Below are 6,059 nucleotides of genomic sequence, written 5' to 3' on the forward strand. Positions count from 1 at the left end.
AGCATGTTATTCAAGCAAGCATGATGTATCTTTGTATATTAGGCTCCCACTTAAGTCACTTACTAGAATGTGACTTTGGATGAAGTTTTTTACTTCATGTGCATCTCAGAGTCCTCACGAGTACAGTGGAAAAAATAATCATAATTACACACACACACACACACACACACACACACACACATCATATAGTTATTGTGAGGATTAAAGAAGTTAACATATATAAAGTATTTAGGACAATTCTTAGCACAAAGTAAACTTTCAATATGCTTTAGACATTGTCATTATAATCATCATTATTACATGTTAAATATTAGGATAGTAATGAGAACAGTGTACTACCATCAATACCATAGTAAGGGTCATACTGTATCTAAGTTAGTTAAGAAGAACACCTCAGAAGAAGACACTCTGACTGATATTTTAAGAACAAATAGATGCTAGCTAGCCTTGTAAAGAATGTGGATAAGTATATTCCATGTTAAAAAACAGAAACAAAAACATGAAAATGCCTTGAGATAAGAAAAAACTTAGAGCCCTGGTCAGTTTGGCTCAGCAGTTAAAGCATCAGCCTGCGGTCCAGAGAGACCCGGGTTTGGTTCCTACTAAGGGCATGTACCTTGGTTGCAGTTTGTCCCCGGCCCTGGTTGGTTGTACAGGTGGCAGCCACTCGATGTGTCCCTTTCACGTCGATGTTTCTTTCTCTCTCTCTCTTCCTCTCTCTCCCCTCACACTCTGTCTGAAAAAAAAAATGGAAAAATGTCCTCCGGTGAGGATAAAACATAAAATAAAATAAAATAAAATAAAATAAAATAAAATAAAATAAAATAAAATAAAATAAAATAAAATAGAAAAAATTTAGAGCATCAAGGTCCCAGCAGGAACAAGAGATACTCTAGAGGAGGAATTAATGAAGGAACTATTTGCAATGTTATGAGAAGGAAATGCAGCATGATAGGTCTAACAGTAGAAGAGGCATCAGCTCTCCTAGGCCAAAAGGATGAGAGAGGGCAGTGATAACCAGACCCCAGAAGGAGGGGGCATGTAGATCAGGCTGCCTTGAGAGGCCTTGACCAGCTAAAGGATACTGCCAGTCAGAGGTGACTGCACATGGAGGAAGCCAGGGAAGAAATAACTTCTCTTTCAGATCTCCTGGTAAGGCACCCTACTCATTAAGCCAAAGATACAGAAGGAAAAGAAACCATTAATGCAGTAGTCTATAGAGGCTAGCCTCCTGGGCACCAAGCAAGTTGGAGAAAGAAGGAGAGAGAAACAATATAGGTAAAGGAAAGATATTTAGCATTGTGAATTAAAATAATTGAAAAAAAAAAATCCGGTCTAAAAGGAATACCGTGATTTAGGAGTGAAATGCTACTAAAGAAGGATGGATAGACAGGGAGGGAATGAATTACTCACAGGCACCAGAGGGATTTTGATTTTATTCTAAATGCAGTGAGAAGTCGCTGGAGGCTTTTCAGAAGGCAATGACATGACCCAATTACGTTTTAACTCAGTCTGCTATGTGAAGAATGGATTGGAAGAGGCTACATGCAACTAGGGAGACCCACACAAAAGCTATGGCAATAATCTAGACAAAAAGCATGACAGTGGCTTGGATCAGGATGGGAACTGTGGAGATGAAGAGAAGTGGGCACATTCCAGTTGGTGGTAGGACAGGACCTTCTCATGAATTTGATGTTTGGCAATTAGAAAAGGGAGAATTGAAGATGACTACTACTAGATTTCCAGCATGAACAGCAGACTGAATGTTGTTCAATGGGTAAGATTGGGCAAGAACAGATTTGGGAGATATTAGAGGGTTTAGTCTTGGATATGTTAAGCTTGAGATGATTCTGAGGCATCAAGTGAAAATGCCAAGTAAGCAATAAATTATCTAACTCAAGGAAGTGGCTTGGCCTTGTAAGGGAGTCTTCAGAGTGTGTTGGTGATGAATAGCCTGCCAGGAAAATTGACGAGACCACCGAGAAGGAGAATACTATGTGAGAAAAGAAAAGATTGCCTTTGATTTACCCAGATCGTTTTTATACAAATCAACTGAGTTCAAAATAGAAATAATTATTACTTTTTTGTGTGTGTGCCATAAACACTTCTGGGGGTATGATGAAACCTATGATCCCATCTCAAACTAATTTTTCTCAAAGCATAAAATAAAATACACAGGATAACAAGGATATCAGTAATTTTGAAATATACTTATCAAAATATAAAAATCAAATTTATCACAAAGTAAGTTATTTGTTTAATTTTTAATGCATTAAATAACTGTGAAAGTAAGTCTAGAAACTATAAATTTAAAGTCCTGATGAGCATAAATCATGTTTTGTAATAATCTGTAACAACTGGAATATGGCATGAACAAATGTTATTTTTGCTAATGACAAAGACACAGATATTCTCATGTTATTGTGTGTATGCCTCTCCTCAAAGTGAAGAACATAATAAATGTTAGTAAGGGACACACCTCCCTCGGCAAGGAGGTCCCTGTGATGGTAAGATGGGAGTGAGGGAGTGTGGAGAAGACACACTAGACATTAAAACATGGCACTGAGGTGGAAGAACATTTGTGGATGGAGTGCTCACTGAGTGATGGGAGCACAGTGGAAGGCCTTGGCAAGTATTCTCACAGTGGTCCCTTCAGCTGTGTCAGTAAGGAAGTATGTGTTTGGCATTTCACATGAAGCAATAACATGAAATGCTATGGAATCTGAGACGGAGTGATCTAATGCAGCAAAAGCACAGTTACTGTCTGCATTGTCCTTATCCTCTGTAAGATTCTTTTATCCTCAGAAAGGCAGGCAATAGCCCTGGCCGGTTTGGCTCAGCGGTTAGAGTGTCGGCCTGCGGTCCTGAGAAAGGCAGGCAATAGAAATTCTAGGTGTCGTCTCCCAGTTGCTATTTCTTTCACTCTCTCAAACAGCATCTTGAGAAATTGATTTTAGGCGTCACACTACAACATAATATCCTGCATATCTCTGAGGATGGTGACACCAGCACACTCTAAATCCCTATACCAGGCGAGAGTAGGACTTTGTCTCATGATGCTACTGATAACGAAGCGGGACAGTCCTTTGGAAACACCAAGCTAAGGCCTCAAATCACCACCAGGTCTTGCCTCTTCTCTGCTTCTCCGACCCCTGCAATTGACTCCCCTGCCAGCCCCTCTTCCAACTGCATCTCCTCTTCTGGGTTCTATCACATTCATTCCTTAATTTTTTCCATTTAAAAAATTTTCTACCTAGTAATATAGGTAAACAAGACAGAGAGAGAGAGAGAATATATCAAGACGGTGCTGTTGATAGAGATGGAGAGCTTGATTCAAGAAAACATTTAAAAGGTGAAATATACATGGATGAAAGAATATTTGTAATAGGCTGATAAAATAACATACATATATACATAAATATAGACAGAGAAAAATGTTTTGTGATGAATAAATTAATTCAGTTTTGGATATTTAGAAAGCTAAATGCCTGTGGTATAACTAAATAGTTATGTTGACAAGGTGGTTAACAATGTGAATAAATGGAGTTGGGAGTCAGGAGCATATAGGAGGGTGTACATTAAACAGTGGATGGGGATTATATCTCTAGGAAAGTTAAAGTACAGGTGGCGGGGTGGGTGGATAGGGGTCAAACATGGAATGTTACAAACACCCACATTTTGCAGAATTATGATGTTATTTTTTATTAAAATTTGTGTAACACAAAAAACAGAGCTCTCTGGAGAAGAAGAAAGAAATAGGTTGATTCAGAGTGGTTACCATTTTTACTTTTTTGCCCTCAAGTATGTTTCTGTATAATAGGATAGCTATTGAAGTGTTGCAGTAAGCTTTAAAAATAAACTAACCTCCAAGCTGTCACAGGACAGTAACAAATATCCTTAGACAAGGCAACAGAAATTTCCCACTGCTTGTCAGCCAAAACCTGGCATTAAATCAGGACATAGATCAAACTGCCTTACAACATCAAGTGTTCAGCACTGCTTTCTGCCAAGTGCTGCCTTTTAAGTTACCCGCATGGCTGTCAAAGTTCCAAAGACAGTAGAAGTTGAATGTTCCAAGGCGCTCAGGTGCTTCCATGCATTTGCTGTCCTCTCTGCATGGAACCATTCATCTCTCCACTCTTTCCTCTCCCAGTCCCTCGGAAACATCCCTCCTTTGTCAACCACATGCCTACTTTTAATCACTGCTCATTCATTGCAAGTTCTTGTTTAGCTGTCTCTGACCTAAGAGTTTCGTGTTTTCCGCCATCATCTATGATACTGTGGTAGGCTAACTTGTTAGCTTGGAAGTAGAGTAAAATCTCAGGCTCTCCACTGATTTTGGTAAAAAGAAGAATCAGTAAGTTCGAGTACCCTCACAAAATATCTCACCTTTCTGACACCTGACAGTTCATTCCATTCTCAAGATTAACTGTATGCCGTGCTAAATGAATTCCAAATATTTTATAAAGCATAAAATTATCACATAGAAAAATAAAAGTAAAAGAACATAGAGTCACAATTCTAAGGATATTGTGGGAAGATTACCACTGAGCCACTAATGGAAGAAATGGCAACACATGGGTCTCGTATAAATTACCCAAGGAAAGCTTGTTTCCATCCGATTATTTTGACACCAATATTTTGTTCTGGATTACCTGCTTTTATGTTTTCGGAATAAATTCTGGATTTTCTCTAAACTCACTAGTCTTAGCACAGCAGAAAAATATCTATAAATCACACTTTTTCAACTTTTGATAAAAATAACCCGTTTTTAATTGGCTTATTACCAATCCTTTTTGCAGTTTCAAGAAGGTTTTGGTTTCTAACATTCTAATGTGTTTAAACTTGAAATAATTTAAGAGGTGAGTTCTTTTTAATTTTTTTTTTTTTAAATCCTCACCCAAGGATATTTTTTCATTTATCTTCAGATAGAGTGTGTGTGTGTGTGGGGGGGGGAACGTTGGTGTGAGAGAGACACAGACACACCAATTGGTTGCCTCCCGCAGGACTGTGACCAGGCCTGGGGACTGAACCGCAACCAAGGTACGTGCCCTTGACTAGAATTAAACCTTCAACTTTAGTCTGAGAGCTGTGCTCTAACCACTGGGAAAACTGGCCAGGGCAGAGGTGAATTCTTAAATCAATAAGTGGGGTTAATCAGCAAAGTAACTAGTGGGTTAATCAGCAAAGTAACTAGTATTACTTTACAAGTATACATTTTTAAAAATGTATAGTGAAAAAATTTAAATCACCATTAGCTTAGAATTATGGAGCAAAATTAATAAAAATAAAAATCTTACAATTAATGCTTTCTATTTATCATTAACAAGCTTCAAATATTTGAGGGATATTACATAATCAACATTTATATTACTCTTGGGAAATGAGTAAGCATGTCAGTTGGTCTCTCCTCTATATAATTAGGGACTCGAGGCACCCACCCAAGTAATTCAGTCATTTTCTTAAGGAACACAACTTTCCAAACTATACATAAAACCCAACAATGTACCATACTGCCTGGATCCAGACAAAGTCTCTAATAAGGTCCTGTGGGTATAATGATAGGAGAGTTTCCATGAATTTTAACAGCTTTCTGAAATCATTATGATGTGAGACTGTATCTAGGCCTCTAATCATCATGAATTTGGCAGTCATATTCAGGTAAATATTTCTGGCATTCTGTATATGGGTAAAAAAAAAATGTGTGTCAACACTGCACTGACAAAATGTGTTCTTTTTATTTTTTTTAATTTTTTATTTATGAATTTATTTTTGTTACAGATGTTTCTCATTTTCCCCCCTTTAACACCCTCCTCTCCTTCCCCCCGCCCCATCCCCAGCTTTGTTGTCTATGTTCATTGGTCATGCATACATGCATGTAAGTTCTGTGGTTTATCTCTTCCCCCACAAAACACCCCCCTCCTCTGAGGCTTGTCAGCCTGTAGCCCGCCTCCATGTCTCTGGGTTAATTTTGTTCAGCAGTTTGTTTAGTTCATTATATTCCACAAATAAGTGAGATCATATGGTATTTGTTTTTCTTCGCTTGACTTGTTTTGCTT

Source organism: Molossus molossus, unplaced genomic scaffold (assembly GCF_014108415.1).
Source record: "Molossus molossus isolate mMolMol1 unplaced genomic scaffold, mMolMol1.p scaffold_m16_p_3, whole genome shotgun sequence".
NCBI classification, from domain to species: Eukaryota; Metazoa; Chordata; class Mammalia; order Chiroptera; family Molossidae; genus Molossus; species Molossus molossus.